This window comes from Triturus cristatus, chromosome 2_1, assembly GCF_964204655.1.
Source record: "Triturus cristatus chromosome 2_1, aTriCri1.1, whole genome shotgun sequence".
NCBI lineage: Eukaryota > Metazoa > Chordata > Amphibia > Caudata > Salamandridae > Triturus > Triturus cristatus.
Window position 1 is genome coordinate 240,898,662 of NC_140581.1, and position 19,557 is coordinate 240,918,218.

General features: G+C 42.4%; 1 protein-coding gene across 1 annotated transcript in view; it reads right to left on the reverse strand.

The window, feature by feature from the left end:
* Positions 1 to 8,538: 8,538 nt before the first annotated feature.
* The window catches only part of LOC146864034 (uncharacterized), a 39,888-nt gene continuing 28,869 nt past the window's right edge, over positions 8,539 to 19,557 (reverse strand). The window contains exon 3 of the mRNA XM_085640705.1: positions 8,539 to 9,423. The gene's annotated coding sequence lies outside the window, so the exon portion shown is untranslated. The remainder of the gene's footprint in view (positions 9,424 to 19,557) is intronic.

Consider the following 19,557-nt stretch of genomic DNA (forward strand, 5'->3'; position numbering starts at 1 on the left):
AAATAAAAACAGTGGTGGAATTAGAGCAAGACACAGATGGGCACTATAACAGTTGCATAGCAGGGAAAAAAGTTTTAAAAAAAAATAACGTCTGAGAAAGGTTACGGTGGTTGCAGGCAGTCTGGTTTCAGTTGGAGCAAGCAGCAGGCGCAGGAGCGGGCAGCAGCCTCGAACCTACCAAGGAGGAGGTAGGGGTCTGGAGACAAGAGGCGGCACAGTGGGGTTGCGGGGAGAGAGTGGACCTAGACCGAGGGTCAGATAGAGCTAGTTTCTGAGCCAGGTAGCGAGGAGTGTTGTGTGGATGGCTTTGTATGTCATGCATGCTATTTTTAGGTGGACCCTCGATTCATAAGGTAGTCAGTTCTGAGACTGGAAGGCTGGGGAGATCATTTTTCTTTATGCGTGTGATGAGTCGTGCAGCCACATTGAGGGTAGCCCTCAGCGGTGCTAGTTTTATTTTAGGTAGGTCAACAAGGGTAGCATTCCCATAGTCAAGTTTGGAGATTAAGAGAGCCTGAACCGCCATCTTGAGATCTGCATTGGGTAGGAAAGGCTTTAGTTTTCTTAAGAAGTGAAGATGGAAATTAGGCCCTTTGGTTGGGGAGATGTGATTCATCATGGAGAGGTTGTTGTCTAGTGTTATTCCTAGGGATTTTGCTGAATCAATGATATGCGGGGTGTTGTTCAAGGCGGTGAGTAGTGGGAATCAGTCTTTGATGTTAGAGGTGGGGTTGAGAGCCGATATTAACAGGAATTCGGTTCTGGGGGCGTTAAGTTTGACGTGGTTAAGTGTTAACCGGTGTTGAGTTTTGTTCAAGATGTTATTGAGAGTGCTGATGTTGTTAGGGGAGGTAATTTTCATGTACAATTGCGTATCATCAGCGTATATATGGTAGGAGATGTTGGTGTGTTTGAGGATTTCAGGCAGGGGTTCCATGTAAAGATTAAACAGGGTGGGCGAAAGTGAAGAACCTTGGGGAACTCCGATAGTGACCTGTGTCTGATTGGATAAGTCATGATTGATTAGGACTCATTGAGATCTGTTTTGTAGGAATGAGCAGAACCATTTTAAGACACTACCAGAGAGACCCATCCTAAGTTGTAAGAGGTTCAGGAGGGTTTCATGTTTGATTCTGTCAAACGCTGCTGATAGGTCAAGAAGTATTAAAAGGCAGGATTCATTATGATCGAGAAAGTGTAAAGTATCGTTGACAATGTGGACCATGGCGGTTTCAGTACTGTGATCTGGTCTGAAACAAGATTGGCAGTGGTCGAGGTGTTGGTACTGGTCAATGTGATTGTAGAGTTGTTGATGAATACATTTTTCCAGGAGCTTGGCTAGGGTTGGGAAGCTCGAAATGGGACGAAAATTGTTGGGATCAGAGAGGTTTTTTAGGATATGTGTTACTTGTCCACTTTTTAGGCAGTCCAGCATGGTGCCTTGCATAAGAGAGGCGTTGATAATTCTGGGCCATAGGGGTATCACGAGGTGTGAAGTTTCCTTGAGGAATTTGGAGGGGAGAGGGTCATTGAAGTGGTTGGAAAGTTTAGTGGAAGACAGTAGTTTTGAGATGTCAGCGTCCTCAAATGTCTGAAAGATGGATCACGAGGCATTGTTTTTAGGTTTAAAGAGAAGGCTGCTAGGACAAATTTCCTGCGAGGAGGAGTTGCATTGTGACTGGGTTTCAGGCGGGAAGTAATTCACAGCACTGAAAAGCTCATTGTCAATTGACTTAGTTTTCTCAGAAAAGAAGGAGTAAATGTTTGACAATTAGGTACGGTTGTAGTGTCAGATGTGGAAGATTTACGTTTCCCATTAGTTTGTTGTTTCACCAGTCCAAAGAGTTTTTTGGGACGGTTGAAGGCTGTGTCCAGTGGCTGACGGAAAAATGATGATTTGGCACTTCTGATACACCTATTGTAGTTCCTTCTTTTTTTAGAGGGCACGGCGTTCCTCATTAAGGCTACAGTTGAGAACCAGGTGTTGGTTAATCTTATCGGGACTCTCCTTAGTCGTTTTGGGGCAATGAAGTCCATGATGTGAGACATAGAGCTAAGGTAGTGCTTGTGATGTCGTGAGCATCTACCATATCAGTGGGAGGAGACAAGAGGTTAAGGCTGGTGGCAGATATCATGTCTGGATTGAGTTTGAGGGTGTTTCTGATCCAATGGTTAGTTTTCACAGGCTGGCCTTTGCGGATGGTTGCCTTTTCAACAATGGAGAAGGTGATGCAGTGATGATCGGCCCTGTTGCAGGGTGAAATCGAATCCAATGGTATTTTCCTTGGCTATGATTAAGTCTAAGATGGCCCCTTTTGTATGAATAGAGTGATTACAGACTTGGGTCAGGTTGAAGTCGTGAATGAAATCCTTAAAGCAATTCGCTAGTGGATCCTTAGTGTCATTCCAGTGAATAGCTAGCTATAATCTAGACTGCTTATGAGAAGTAGCAGTATAACCCTATAGCATCCAAACAGATCGGCACGGAACTTAAGAATATACTGTTAATCAAATCAGCTATGGATTGTACCCCATTTAGGAATCTATAATTTTATATGGTTCCCAAAGTTGATTTTTCCATTGGCAGCTAGTAATTAGACGTTTAGACCTACTACCTATATCCTATTTGCAAGTGCACCTCTCTAAAAATGTAAATCAATGTTCTGATTAAATTGGCATAATTTACATTTTAATAAATCATTTGTAATGCATACATTAGTGGTGCAGGCTGCACACAGGTCAGATCTGAGATGTAAGCTTGCAGGAGAAGGTTTTACACCTACAATTAGAGAAAAATATAAGTCTGATGGATACTTCTAACTGCATTTTCCTCACCTTAGGATAGGCCCCAGGTGTATTACTGGATCCAGAAAACATTTCTCTAGCAATGTTCCCATACACAGCCAGGTTGCACTGTGTGGCTCTGCGTTGACTCCATACCACCCCAGATGTGGCAGAGTGGAGCAGCATAAAAACACCTTCCCGTGCTTGCTAATATTAGTTCCTTTCTTTACATGCTTTCTGACATGGATCTGAAACTCCGCTCCCAATTTCATCGGCCTTTTGATGACTCTTGAAAATCAAACAAAATACAGTATGCTAGGAATAATGTCTCCTCCTACAGGGTCAATGACTCACATGAGGTATAGTACTCAATATGCCTGTGCACACACAAATAAAGTATCACACAATTGGTGCCATCAAAATTTAAATCCAAACATAACAGCTATCTATCTTCATATGTTTTTGATTCACAAACAAAATTGATCGTGGAACATCTCAGATGATTCACAGTCGTCTGTTTATTGTCAATCACACTGCCCAGCCTAGGCTGGGCAGTGTGATTGTGTGATACTTTATTTGTGTGTGCACAGGCATATTGAGTACTATATTCAGGGCCTTTATTGTCCTGTGTTGAAGGGTTTAGGGTTTTTCCTTCTGCCCGTGGCACCACATTAACTTTTGAGGGTTTGAAAATTGGCAAAAAAAAGGGAGGCGCCATCGCATACCGCAGCAATATAAACCTGTCAAGCTCTAATCATTTCACATGAGGTATGTCTCGAAACACAACTCAAAGCTGTGCAGAAAGTATGCCCTCATGCACACAATATGGCTACAATGGTCTGTCGGGGAAATACAATTGCTTTGGGATGTTCACAATATAAATACATTACATGTAACATGTATCCATGATTTAGGAAGAGAAAAGAACAACACCCAAGCGAAAGTTTCAATCAATATTTTAAGAAGTAACAAATAAATTGGGCTACAATGGTACAATTGAAAGAATTGTGAAAGAGGGGTGACATGTAGAAGTAAATACAGACAATACACTTAGTATAACAAATAAAGTAATAGTTGGGAAAGTGCGATTTTCGGTAAAGTCCATATGATTGATCGCATACGCCTCCTGTTCATATGTGAATAGGCGTTTGAACTGAGACGTTGCGTAGACTCTTAATATGCGTCGACGTTTCGACCCTATGTAAGGCGCAAAAAATTTTTAAGCGTCACGGCGGGTCTTCTTCGGGACGGAGGAGTGTATGTAGACCTGCGCAAGAGTCATTAATCACTGCGCGTGTATTATGCTTCTTTTTCCAAAAAACGGGGTCGATTTATGTTTGACCTCACGAGTGAAAGAGGTTTGGCAAAAGTCCAAGTAGTTAATTCTTTCAGTCAGTCGGGTGATTTACACGATCTGCTGAAAATGACATCTCTCCAGCTCTCAGTGCGAAGATGGAGAGATGTCATTTTCAGCAGATCGTAAAAAGGCATCATGATGTCATTTGGTCTTTCTCCAGAACTCCGGTTGAGGAGACAATTACACAATTGATTCTAATGTGTCCTGAATTTCCGTGGCCATTGGCGATGCCACAATAAATTAGCATCTTTAAAGAAGCCATGCTGCAGATATTTGCCATACTTCTGGCTCCCTCTGTCTTGCCTTCAGATCCCAAGGAGCCATATGGGCCTCCATTTGGGCTACTGCTGGCGAATCTGCCCCTGGCATTGTCTGTCCTCCCTAGGTCCAGCTTCATGACCTACTTTGGTCCCTCCGTTGTCGATGCTGGTACTGAAATACTGTTAACACACAAAAGGTCACTTCAGGCGGTACATGAACTAAGTTAAAGGTGATGGGAGGAATGCTTGCAACTTGTCTAACTACTGGTGATTGCTCAGGGTAGCATCTCAGCTCCATCGTTCTTTTACTCACATGCCACTTCAGTTTGAATTCAACTATATGCAAATCAGTCTTAACCCTGCTCCTCATGTGAACAGTCCAGCCTGAAAAGCAATGGATTTAGGCCCAGATCTCTGTGCTGGGGTGAGTGTATGACATTGTTCTGCATTCTGTCCATCAATTGTTCTTTTCTTACTAGTCCTCCCCGAACCAGAACACAAGCAACCTTAGACATGTTTTGCCCTGATAAGGGCTCATCAGTCTGGTAAAGTTTGGTTCCAGTGGCACAGGGAGCACAGGATTCAAGTCTGGGCATACCCTTGTCACTTAGGGCGGTATATGAAACACATAAAAGGTAATGGGAGGAATACTTGCAATTTGTCTAACAAATGGCTGGAGTAGGCTGCCCCATTGTTCGATACCAGGTTTCTCCAACAAGTAGCTCCTGAGCTCCTGGTAGTAATCCAGCTACCTGTGAGTAGCTCTTGTGTGTGCAGCCCAGCCTACTGACACAGAATCTCTTGTTTGATTGAATTTATATATGAATACCAACATTGAAACATGACTAAAGGAAATTAAAAATATGTTTATTTTCAGAACTGGTAAGCTGATGTGTGGAGAAAAATGGTAGAATTTCACCAATAGTTTAGGCTGGGATTTGACTGATAAAGTATGTGGCATTGGGGAAACGTATTACTAGTATTATTACTGCAGTGTCAGTGGTATTTTAGCTATGGCTGTTAACTATTACCAGTAGAAAGACATTTGAAATTGACAAATAGTTTTTTACTTTATTGCTGGCAACTTTACCTGAAGCACTGAGGTTATCACTGCAGGTAAGATAGCAACTAATGTAATCGTGTCTAATGTGGTCACTTTTAAAGCACTAATAATATTAGTAGTTTGGGATGCTTTTCATTGAACATAAGTAGCTTGTTTTACAGAAAAGGTTGTAGATCCTTGAACCAGAATATGTTATTATCCCACAACCCCACACAGAATCATGAAAACGACACCATTTGACTTACTCCATCAAAGGTTGGCTATCACCAGATTGCAAGCTATTGGACAAAGATGTTAACACAACATTGTGGCAAGAGATAAAACCATGTTACATGAAATAGTTTCTGAAAAACAACACAGAATGTGGTGGAACTACAATGGCAGAAAAGCAGTCAATATGTTGACTGTGTGTGGAGATGATCAAGTCAGAGTTAAGCATGTTGAAAAGAAATTCACTGAAGGGAGAAATATTGATCCAGTTTGCATTCTTACCGTAAAAGGCATACCTCTGTTATTGGGGAATAGACAATTGAGGAATGGATCACTTGTGTTGCAAAACGTGTTGATGTGTGCAAACAGGCAACTTTCAAGTGAAGTGTTTCTGCTTTGACACACTATGGGGCATATTTACTAGAAAATGTTGGAGTACAGAGCTGCGCCAAATTTGACAATGCCATACTCCGACATTTACAAAACACAGGAATGCGCCGTATTTACTACTATACAGTGCACACCTGGTTTTTCCTAGCACAGGCACTCATTTTAGTGGCCTAGCGTCAATGCAGGCACCCTGGCACAATAGTGCTAGGGTGCCTGCGTTGCAGGAAATGATTGTTTATGTGCAGGAAGATGTCCTTTCCTGCACATGAACAATTCATAATGGCTCTTTATTACTTCTATGTGTCCTACATTGTGCTTGTGCATTGTGCCTGAAGTCCTCATCCTTGGCTCCACCCCATCCACATGGAAGGACTCCTTGTGGACCTCCTCCCTTGAAAATCCCCCCACCCTGATGGACCACGCACAAAACCTCGGCATCATACTAGACTTATCACTCACAATGAACTACCAGATCAATGCCATATCCTCTACCTGCTTTAACACCCTCTGCATGCTTTGAAAGACTTCCAGATGGATACCAACCAAATCCAGAAAAACTGTCATGCACACACTCATCAGCAGCAGACTGGACTGTGGCAATGCACTCTACACCAGAACCAACACAAACTCCTTTGCAAAATCCAGACTGTCCAGAATGCTGCAAACAGACTTATCCTTGACAGCCCCGTCACAGTCACATCACACAACACCTCAGCGATCTCCACTGGCTTCCAGTCGAAAGAAGAATAACCTTCAATCTCCTCATCCACGCATACAAGGCCCTTCACAACACCGGACCGCAAACCTGAACAGCCGCCTCTCCTTCCACGCACCCAAAAGACACTCCCGATCAGTCCCACGTATCAAAAAGACCAGAATGGGAGGAAAGTCCTTTTCCTACCTCATAGCCAAAGCCTGGAACACCCTCCCCCTCTGGCAATCTCCCACATAGCTCCAGTTCACGAAGGACCTCAAGATCTGGCTCTGCAGATAGACCCAGCACTCAGCGGAGATGCCCCACCCACAGTGCCTTGAGATCCTCACCGGTAAGTAGTTGCGCTTTACCAACCCTGATTGATTGATAGAGGCACCCCTGACTCAATTCCATTTCCTCTCACATTCTCCCACTCGCTCACTCATTTCAACTCACTCACTCACACTGCTTTACACACTCTGTCACCCTCACATTCAGTTATTCATATTGACTCTTATAGTCACTCATTGATTCTTACACACTTTTACTCGTACTGAAGCTGTCAAACACACTAAATTAACACTCACACTTTCACTCCGTCTCTCCCTCTGTCAATCACTCACAAACACACTTACACTCACACATGTACAGGAAAACAATACTTACTTTTATTTTGTTCTTACCTTTCTTTCTTTGCAGGCATTCAAAAGCTCCATAGCAGCAGCAGTTCTAGAGGTTCATCTACAGAGTGCTGTGTTTTTTAACAACACTTTGTAGATTGAGCGTAACTCAGCCCCCTCCTCACCCCTCCTCCTATCAGGAGCTTGGAGCAGGAGTTTAGATGGCTGACCTATGCACTGGCAGTTTTCATGAAAACACTAAAGTTGCGTTTTCATGAACACTGCGAAGTTGAATAATTAGCAGTGTGGGTAATGGAGTGCAGCCTCACTGGTGGCAGGGCTATGCTCTGTCGCCCCTGAAGAGGAACCTCCACTGTGTTCTACTCTAGGGTGTAGGAAGAGGGAGAATTAAAAGTCTCAGACATTAACAGGCATGAGGCAGACTCACTTAAAATCAAAAGCTGTGACAGGGAAATCTGTTCACTGACAAGGTCTTACATAAACAGGGAACACATTTTGAAAATGAAACTTGCAGGAAAAACAATTTTTGAAATAATAAAGAAACTTAATAATCTAACGATACCATATGGTTGTTAATGTTACTACATTTGCTTCATAAATACATCTTTTCACAATTTCCACATCACTCTGTAGCCTCCCAGTGGGAACTGTTGTCCAGATGCATGTGAGAGCTCAGTCGAGACCAGCATTGTTCCCTAAATAATACAATATGAAATAAATTAATAATAAACATAACTTGATGCAACCGGACGCTTCTTACAGGCACTTTGATTAATGGATCCAATAATCCAAATGGAATTTTTCCCTACACATATCACACTAGCTACTGATCCCACTCTTCTAGACAATTTTCTGGAACCACATATCTGTACAGTTTACAGAACAGAAAAACATGATAGCCAAGCTTTCTTAGATTGACACACGGTTAGGATATTTTTTGAATTCAGATGAATAATGTACTCATTTTCCCTACACCAGGCTTACACACACTTTTGTGATAAATTAGGTACATTACCTAGGGTTCCACCACTAATGTATGATGCTTGAAAAAAGACCAAAGTTTTTTTTCGAGAAGCCTGCACCCAAGAAAGAGGTCAAAACTTGACTAAAAAAGCATAATATATAATTAAGTACTAGAAAGACCCACAACACCAGGATTAAAGGGGCCACTGAGGTTGATACCTCGGAAGAAAAAACGTTATCATGGGAAAACAAAAACATATTAAACAAATTATGGAAAAAAGAGAGAGGCAATCATAATATGGTGATTTACCAGTGTACCCGGTATGTAATCCATCCATCTCCCATTCCACTTGGGACATACTACCAACTGTTATCACACTCCTCCTCATGTGGATGAACTCTCCTCAGAACATGAATTCTTGCAACCTGCAGACTGATTTGGCTATAGGAGATGTTGATTTGCTGGTCCTCTTTGTTGAAATCAAGGCCACCTGTGGTTTGTCTCGCCGACAATTAATTTTCTAACCCACACAAAGTGGTTAAAGCAGTGCTTCTCAAACCTTTTACAACCACGACCCAATTTTTAGAATGATGAACTTTCATGACCCACCTAGCTTTAATGGCCATAAGGCAGGGCTGATTTTTTAATGTAATTATTTGTAATACTGTCTTTTTATGAATATAAATATAATTTTACCCAAAAAAACAATCCATTTGTCATAATGAGGCATTTGCAAAGGGTACACTTGTTTCCGGTCTCTGTTGATGATGGCACTGACATCCACATCAATTCTTTTCTGGCACAAAGCATTAGACAATTGCAGTTTGTTTCTAAATTTGACTTGGATCCAAACGATCGCTGAAAATCCAAATTCACAGATGTATGACAATGTCAAAGGAAGCAGCACCTTCACAGCTTCAGTAGCAAGAGTTGACCATGTTTGTTGACAGACAGCCATAACTGTGTTAATGGGCGATTGAAATTCATTTAACGAGGTGTCTTAGGAAGGGTCACCGTGTTCTTCTTCTGCCTTTGTTGATGTTCAAGTCGTCATGTCCCCCTGAAATGGATTCACAATCCAGTTATTTTGCTGACATTTTTTCATCTCTTCAAGGAAGTGACATTATTTTTTTTTTTAACGCATTCAAATATGCGAAGATCAGAGATTATGCCATCAGTTGGTTTCACCCCATTTTCGATGATAAAGGTTTCAAATGTTTCAAAGCATGCATACTTGCGATCTTCAATGTTGTTCCTTCCCAATACAAGTTTTTTTAATGAAACCTCAACTTTTGTCATGACCTGTTACAATAGCGACTCCTTCCGTTCTTTGTAAGTACAAATTCTGTTTAATTTTAAAAAATATGTCTGCCAAATATGTGAGCTTTGGAACAAAGTCCTTGTCACACAATGATTCAATGTAGTTGCTTTCCTCCTCCATTGCAGATTTCTGCAAGTCTGGTAAGCATTTTCACCCTGAGCAACAAACATACCACAGTGTGCAGAAAAAATGACTGTTAGATACTCCCCATCTCCTTGCACAGCTTTTCATATAAGTGCAATTACAACAGCCTGACTTGTTGAAGTTCTTGATTTCACACAAGTGTTCAAAAAAGCTTTTCAAATCATCCAACATAGAGGCTCGTTATGATGACGGACGGACTTCCGTCCGTCCGCCATCGTGCCGGGGCTTGGGACCGTTCGCCTGTAATGTGCCATGAGATTATGATGCGATCGCAATCGTGGCGGTCGCATCGTGTATCTCTGACATTGCAGAGGGTGCTGCTGGCTGCAGCACCCTCCGCAATGACCAAAATGCACTGTTTGCATTTCCCTGCACTACATGGCAGGCACCACACGGTGCCAGCCACCTGGTGCAGGTAAATGTAGGGGGTAGGTACCCCCCCAGTGCACACCCACCTCCCCCTAACACAAGGGGGGCCCACAACAGTCCCCAAAATGCAATCCCCACCAGCCTGTGATTGGTGGTTTCACCGCCATACACCGGCTGGTGTGTAGGCAGCATCATAATTGGCGGACGGTACCTGCTAGGCACCGCCACCATATTGTTCATGCAGGGTGGGTCCGCTAGGCAATCGTAACGATTGCCTGTGGTGGACCCGTGGCGGACGGACTTCGCATCCCCCAGCACACCACCCGCCATTGTAATTTCGTGGGTGGAGAAGTGCTTCATGATGGCGGTGAAACCGCCACCGGCAGGCTGCCAGTGGTGGTTTCACCACCATCTCAATGACCCCCATAGTTTTTTATACTAACACGTCACTCTGAAGGTTACAGTGAGTACATGACCCATTAGGATTAGCTTCATGAACTGCAACTTACCGCTCCTCTGAGAAAGCAGAAAATATGGTAACTTACATATAGACAATCAGAAGTGTTGCGACCCACCAAAAATCGGTTTTCAACCCACCAGTGGTTCATAACCCACAGTTTGAGAAACGCTGGCTTAAAGTATGTCATGCCCCTATAAAAGGCTAAAGATTCCATCTGTATTACTGAATATTTATGGTCATATTGTCTCAACAAACTCAATGCATTAATCACTATGACTTCCTAATCAGAGGAAGTGGTAGGGCTAGTACCCCCAGTCGGCATGTACATTACAACACTCAATAAATCATTGAAGCTTGAAGTGGTTTATGAAAAGATCTTCACTTATAGCTTCCGCCCGCTCCAGACTGACACAGCTGCCTGATCCCTTCCCACCAAAATTTCAAAGGAGAGGCATCTCCTTAGTTTGGCTTCAGAGGTCAGGCCTTTCTCCTTTGTTTGTGGGCTTGAGTTTGCCCAGGCGAAGTGCAGTATAAAGAGCTAATTAGGACATGCAGACTTCCTTTCCACCCCTTCCTTTCCCAGGAACTGGGTCATGCCCTGGCAAACGGCCTGTAATCTGATTATAAACTGAGTCACGGAAATATGATAATTCTTCAACTGCCACAAGGAGTACAGTATTCACAAAAGGGACAGTGAATCTGCACTCAAGGTACATGTTTACCTTAATTTTGACACATCACTAATATTTCTACATAGGGGGAAACTGTGCTGTGTAGCATATTTTGCCTATATTGTGTAATTCAGTAAATCACCTACTCTTTTCAGCTAAGCATTGCACACCTACACTATAAAAGCCCACTCACATTATAGGGCCTTCACCAGTTCAGCATAAGGGTCCATTCTGCAACAGACTACCTGTGCACAGATACCGGGCTGAGCCAATCGGTAATTTCTTATTTTCTGCCTGCATACATTTGTGCAGGCGTGTTCTCATTTATTAGTGTGTGACCAGTCCAGAGCCTCTTAGCCTAACCGCACAGGAGCATACTTATCTTAACAGGCGGACACTAGCGTTTAGAATTCTCAGTCCGTTTCCATGAAATCTACAGTGAGTGAGACTCATTTACAGTAACAGTCCGAAACCGAGTAGTCAAAAAGTGATGAAATCCAGGGGGTGGGGGGGGGGGATGGGTCAAATGGATGAAGCCCATTATCTTTATACATTTGAATATTTAGCACATTTCCAATGTTTCCTTTAATTTCTAATTTTGTTACTGTAGATGTATCACTTTGTGGCTTGAAGGACTTTCCCTTGTCTAACATTGCATATGTTGCAGTTTTCAAAATTATATCTGTGAGTTATAGATGTATGAAAATATGTTATTTTTGAATGTGTATAATGAATTAGGTTTATAGAGATTATTACATTTTTAATACATGCTGTAACTCATATACTCTATTCGCTTTTCTTATTTTTTCTGGTTGTTTCTCTGTTTGTCTTCATTTCGTTATTGATCTTTTTTCAGTTTTACTGTTAAAGTCTTTTGTTTTAGTTATTTTAGTTTAAAGCTATTTATCAGTTTTTACTATTTTTGCAGTTCATGTTTTCTTTTGAAAAAGGTTGGGTATTATTTTGTGGTTTTTTTTAAGTATATTTGCAGTTTTTAAATTATTCTTACATATCCTGTTCTAATTGGAATTCTCTTTTCATTGTGGAGCATGTCTTCTTATTCCACTAGCAGATGTGTTTTTTCAGGTCTTGGTATCTGTAATTTGATTTAATTAATTAAATAATTATTAGTGATATATCTCTTGATTAATCAATTTTATATATTTTCATGGGTTCAGTTTAAGTTATAATAATATTTCAAATGTTTACTTAGTAGGTGTTGGAGCTTTTTATCATCAGGGTGATGCAGTTTTTCTGTAGAGTGAGGCTTTCAGGCAGTCATGGATCCTTGCGTAGCAGTTTGTTGCATATTTATATTCACGTTTTTATTTTGTTTTGTAATTAAGGAACTCTATATTCTTTTGGTTAAATGTGAAAAGTTTTTTGTACTTATATGGCAAACACCTAATAAAGTTTTTTTGGGCTGTGTCCTTATTTATGTATATATTCTTTATTTATTTTGTTTAATAATGTGTTTATATACATTTATTTTTAATTATATTTTATTGATATTTTGTTTGGCAATATTTTTGTTTTCATTGTTTGAGTCATGTTTCATCATTTTTAATGTGTTTTCGGTATTGTACATTTCTTTATTATGTTTTTGAGATATGTTGTTCTATATTTTTATGACTATTTTTTTAAGTCAACTTTTTTGTATATTATGTTCAATGTATAGAAAGGTGATATTGATAATATTTGTTTTTTAACAATATTTGTATGCCTAGTTAGTTTTGGCCTCAACATTCTGCCATAGTTGCCCTTTAGATCAACACACACACTCCTCCTCTTTGCCAGAACAACAGGAATTTCAATCGGCTCTATGATCCCCTCCCTGCAGAACTGATCTAGCTCTTCTCTCAACTCTGACCTTGATGCAAAGGAACTGGCCCTACTATATGTACATCTGCCCCAGCCTCTTCATGTAATATAATCATGTGTTCAAATTCCTTCCAATCTAAATTGATCTATGAATAGATCTAGGTGCATTTTCTTCCACAACTTGAATGCTTCTCTTCCTGCCCCTCCTTTTAAACTCAACACCTGACTTGGATGGTTGGGGTCAAGTTTTATTCGCAGTTCACTCTGTTGAGGACAGGTTAGTAAACATCCTTCCTCTTTGGCCACATATACACTGAAGTTAATGCTTGGCACTTAATTTCGATGGTAGATTTATTACATCCCCCACCTCTATCTTCTTCTTAATGTCGACCATCACTGGGAATATTCCAGTTTGTCTCTCCAGTGCACATATAGCCTATCCTCACCTCTCAAAAGTGCTCCTGAGGCTACCATAACTCTTTCAACCTTTCCATTTGTTCTTATATCACAATAAGAAACACCATGGTCCTCATCCATCTCTTACTTTACTCCTGTGATACTGAAGGTCTTCCCCAATCTATATATGGGGTCGATTACTAGTCTGGTGGCCCTACTTCTGCCAGACTTGTGGGGGCATGGCTGTGACAGTCTTGCACATTTCGTCCCTGTTGATCGTGCCACGCTGGGACTGCCGACTCTGCCATGGAACTGCAGTTCTCTGGCTTGTGGCGCCGCAGTCCAGGGGCATCCATATGCTTGGTTTGATCGCCATCGTTTTCATGACGGTTCTTCTTCCATGATAACCCTGGTGGAGAGGAAACAAAGCCCCTTGTGCCTCACAGATGTTGTGCCCCCCCTGTGGATGCACACCGGAGGGGGGCACAACATGTGCCCCCCTGTGTGCATGCACAGAAGTTCCAACATGGCATGGACTTTTTAGTCCATGCCATGCTGGAACTATTTTTGACATTCCAGTTACGGTGCCACCGTGGGAACTCCAAAGAAATTGTCTGCAAATGACTAAAAAAGTAATTATATGGCAGGCTGTTCTCACGTAGGTTTGGCAGTGCGACGGTCCCAACGCCACACCGTCAAACTCGTAATCGGCCACTTACAGTTGTTCAGCAACCCTGTGGACAACTCTAACATTGGCAAGAACCAACTTCATGGCAAGTCCTCTCTTGTATTAAAAGTTTGACGAACTGTATTGTAAGAGTATGCAGACAATGCTCCTTATAATGCATAGCTCCAATATAATTCCAATACTTACAGTTCTAAAAGCAAAGTTAGACTCCACCTTATTGTATAGAGCTTGGGGGTTTAGAAACACATTGAGTCCTCTGTTGGACACCTCGGTCTGCATAGTGTTAAGACTGCTAATTCCCTTTCAATGCATCTCACATTCTCAATTGAGATTGGAGTTTGCTGTTTCAAAACGTTTAATGTTACTGGAGTCTACCTGTATAAAATATTATCATTTACGGAATGCCAAAGAGGGCTACCTTAAACCTATTCTCTGGTCCTATATGTTTACTGGAACTCTGCACCTCTGTAATAATTTGAACTGTATGCTCACTTAACTCCCCGGTCCACCGCAGCAACCATCGTGCTGATTGAGTGGAGGGAGCAGTGTTGAACAGAGAAAAATACCACTCACCCTCACCACTTCCTGGAGGGACATTCGCGGGCGGACATCTTGCTTGGGTGGCGCTCTAGCGTTTGGGGTGAATTGGACATTTAATCGCAGCATGGCGCCGACGCGCAGCGGACATGAAGACAGAAGTTAGTTGCTTCATAGCTGCACTAGCGTTAATGCCTCATTGTTTTTTATGAATATTGCACATTTGCTTTTAAACTGAATTGGAACTCTGCACCTCTGTAATAATTTGAACTGTATGCTCACTTAACTCCCCGGTCCACCGCAGCAACCATCGTGCTGATTGAGTGGAGGGAGCAGTGTTGAACAGAGAAAAATACCACTCACCCTCACCACTTCCTGGAGGAACATTCGCGGGCGGACATCTTGCTTGGGTGGCGCTCTAGCGTTTGGGGTGAATTGGACATTTAATCGCAGCATGGCGCCGACGCGCAGCGGACATGAAGACATAAGTTAGTTGCTTCATAGCTGCACTAGCGTTAATGCCTCATTGTTTTTTATGAATATTGCACATTTGCTTTTAAACTGAATTGGAACTCTGCACCTCTGTAATAATTTGAACTGTATGCTCACTTAACTCCCCGGTCCACCGCAGCAACCATCGTGCTGATTGAGTGGAGGGAGCAGTGTTGAACAGAGAAAAATACCACTCACCCTCAACACTTCCTGGAGGGACATTCGCGGGCGGACATCTTGCTTGGGTGGCGCTCTAGCGTTTGGGGTGAATTGGACATTTAATCGCAGCATGGCGCCGACGCGCAGCGGACATGAAGACAGAAGTTAGTTGCTTCATAGCTGCACTAGCGTTAATGCCTCATTGTTTTTTATGAATATTGCACATTTGCTTTTAAACTGAATTGGAACTCTGCACCTCTGTAATAATTTGAACTGTATGCTCACTTAACTCCCCGGTCCACCGCAGCAACCATCGTGCTGATTGAGTGGAGGGAGCAGTGTTGAACAGAGAAAAATACCACTCACCCTCGCCACTTCCTGGAGGGACATTCGCGGGCGGACATCTTGCTTGGGTGGCGCTCTAGCGTTTGGGGTGAATTGGACATTTAATCGCAGCATGGCGCCGACGCGCAGCGGACGCGCGCAGCGGGCGCAGTGCGGGCGCGCCGAAAGCGCGCACAAGGCAAGCCCGTCTGCGCCCGTCCGTGCCTCGTCCGTGCCCAGGGCCAGGAGTCCTGTCCGAATTAACCCAGCTGTTGACAAAAAGTCATTAGTTTACTCCAGTGCCCAGCTTATAAATATTGGCCACTTCACCAACACCCCTATCTGCCCTCATCTGCACTCCTGCTCGCTGGAATCTAACATACCATTCTGCTGTCCCGCATGTTCTTTCATGTTGAACACCACTAACAGCCACACGACCTCAGAAAATTCCCCGGTGCGACAAAATTATTTCAAACAAGAACATATACACGCGGCACTGATTAACTCGCGGTTACTTCCCAAACACAGATATGAAGTAGCAGACTTCATAGTCAATCACAAACTAGATATCCTATTCATATCTGAAACATGGGGAGACCCTTCATCTGGCCCAGACTTTTGCACAGCATCTCCAGACGGCTTTAGTGTTCTAAGACAGGACAGAAATAATAAATCAGGGGGGGGTCTGGCGATTATATACCGAGACAGATACTCTATAAGAATTGAGACGCTCCCCAGTACAACCTGTGAAGCATTAACCTTTTCTATAAAAATTAATAACTCCTATACTTTCAGAGGAACCCTTCTATATCGCCCCCCAGGCTCTCGTTCAGGATTTCTCACCTCCTTAGACAGCCTGTTGGAACCCGTGGTAGGAGAAAAAGATTTCACCATGTTAGGTGATTTTAATTTTCATTTGGAAAATCTTGATGACAAAGACACAACTACCCTACTTACTGAGCTAGAGACGATCTCCCATCGACAGCTGATCACCGGTCCTACACACAAAGCCGGTCATACGTTAGACGGGCTCTTCACTAGCAACCCCAATTTATCCATCACTAAAACATTACCCCTGACCTGGACTGATCACTGGGCAGTGTTATTTACCATCCAGGTACAAAAAAACGCCCCTTCAACTATTCATAGCAGGCCCAAACAATTCAGAGCCTGGAGCCAAATAAATCAGCTGCTCCTTAATGCTCAACTGTCAGCATCTAACTACGAGCCTATAGCCAATCCTACACTAGCCTCCTTTAAATACTCCAACTGGTTAAACAATGCAATTAATGTACTGGTACCACTAAAAAATCTCTCAAAAAACAGAACTTCTCCTTCAGCGCCTTGTTTCTCCGAGACCCTAAGACTGGAGAGGCAACGCTGCAGGAATCTTGAGAGACACTGGCGCAAGGATTACAACATCACTGATAAAATACGATATAAAGAGGCAATACACCAATACAAACTCCTCCTAATCTCTGAGAAAAGTAAATATTACACCAATCAGATAGAAGGAGCCCAAGACTCCAATAAGAGTCTCTTTCAAGTAGTTCTTAAATTATCTGGATCTACAGCAAATCCCTTGCCCGCGCCTACCCAAGATCTATGCGATGCCTTGGCCACTGCATTTCAAGATAAAGTCAGCAAAATATACAACAATTTCACTACGCAAGTAAGAGACAATCATTTAATCCTTTCGGGAAATAACAACAACTCCCCTTCTCTTTCACATTTTCATCAGGTCTCAACTGAGTTAATTAAAAATCACATCCAAACAATAAAATCGGGTTCTCCAACAGACCCTTGTCCTCCCTCGGTCTTAAAGCTCATCCCTGACTTATTAGCTCCTAATCTCACAGACATTTGTAACGCCATGTTTAATACAGGCACCTACCCCACAGTCTGGAAAAGGGCAACCATCAAACCGCTGCTGAAGAAGCAAAATCTTGACCCACTAGACACCAAGAACTACCGACCTATCACAAACCTCCCTTTCCCAGCTAAAGTCTTTGAAAAAATTATGAATACGCAACTGGTCGACTACATTGAGGAAAACAATCTTCTAGATGAGACACAATTTGGCTTCAGAAGGGGCCATGGGACGGAAACTGCCCTTATTAAGGCTGCAGATGAAATCAAAGCCGCTAGGGATCATGGTGGATCAGCAATTTTGATATTGCTGGATCTATCAGCGGCTTTTGACACGGTCGATCATATCACCTTGATCGACCGTGTCTCAAACTTAGGTATTAACTCCAAAGCAAAGGAACTCTTGGCCTCCTTCCTATCTAACCGCTCACAGTCAGTGAGTCTCGGCGATTTCAACTCTCCTCCATTTACCCTCCCGTGTGGAGTGCCACAAGGATCATCCTTGAGTCCGACACTATTTAATATCTATGTGTCGGACCTGGCCAAGGTAATTAAAACCCATGGAATTAGACTTACAACCTACGCCGATGACACACAGCTGGTGCTCACAATTAACAATGACGGAGAAGCAATTGCAGCCAATTTCCAAACTGGCATGTTTGCCATCAGTTCTTGGATGGATAAGAATTGCCTAAAGTTGAACTCCGACAAAACGGAGGTAGTAATATTTGGCAAACTACATCCAGCTTGGTCCCCTACTTGGTGGCCAACCACCTTGGGACCTCTACCTACTCCTGTACCCAAAGCTAGAAACCTAGGGGTCATATTCGATGACAAGCTATCCTTCCTAGCCCACACAAACACCATTGTCTCATCATCCTTCTTCATTCTCAGAATGATAAAAAAACTACTCCCGTTCCTTCCCCCAAATGCAGGAAAAACACTGGTTAGCATGCTAGTATTCTCAAAAATTGACTATTGCAATGGCCTGTTCCTGAATGCCCAAAAAAAGATCATTAAGAAATTGCAGATGGTGCAGAACGCCGCGGCCAGACTGATAACAGGTACTCCCAAGTACAACTCGATCTCCCCGGTGGTCCGCAAGCTGCATTGGCAACCAATATCTAGCCGCATCAAGTTTAAGGCCCTCTGCATTGCCTTTAAGGCCATTCACAACTCAGGACCAGACTTTCTAAAAAAAGCCTTCCGGCCCCATGTGCCTCATCGAACCTTACGCTCTTCAACTGCTAATTTGCTCAAGGTTCCTCGCACATATAAGGCATCCTGGGTGACAAGATGTTCACCATTGCCACCACTAAGCTATGGAACTCTCTCCCCCAACACCTAAAAACATGCCCAACATTAACTGCTTTTAGGAAACTTATAAAAACGTGGCACCTTAATAACTTCTTACTCATTCTGTCCGTAGCGCCGAGACACCCACGGGTATTTGTGCGCTCTATAAATTGTTTAAATAAATAAATAAATAAATAAATACTACCTCTGCATCGTGTACTTGGCTAAATCACCTCTAATCAGCTATTTCCTATTTCAGGGGAAATGATGATTGGTATGGACATATATCATTATCATTACTTATTTTGGAGGTCAAATATAAAAGCAATTTAATTCTTAAAAGATAAGGCACACTTTGAACATCTCCAGAGATCTAGGGTTATAAGGTATTCAATGACAGAATATAAACTACAGAGATATTTTTGTACTCCTATTTCCTCTACTACTATATGTAGCTTTGTTATGACAAGAGATTTCCTCCTGGTTGTTCCAGATACTAGATATGATACAGTCCTGGATACCACTCACCCCAAAGCTGTCACCTCAGCGGCTTCTCTATGGAAACCATTCCCCACATATTTTTCAATGTTTTTTTTTTTTTTAATATTGGTGAGGTTCTGGTAGCTCCCACAACAATATGTTTTTTC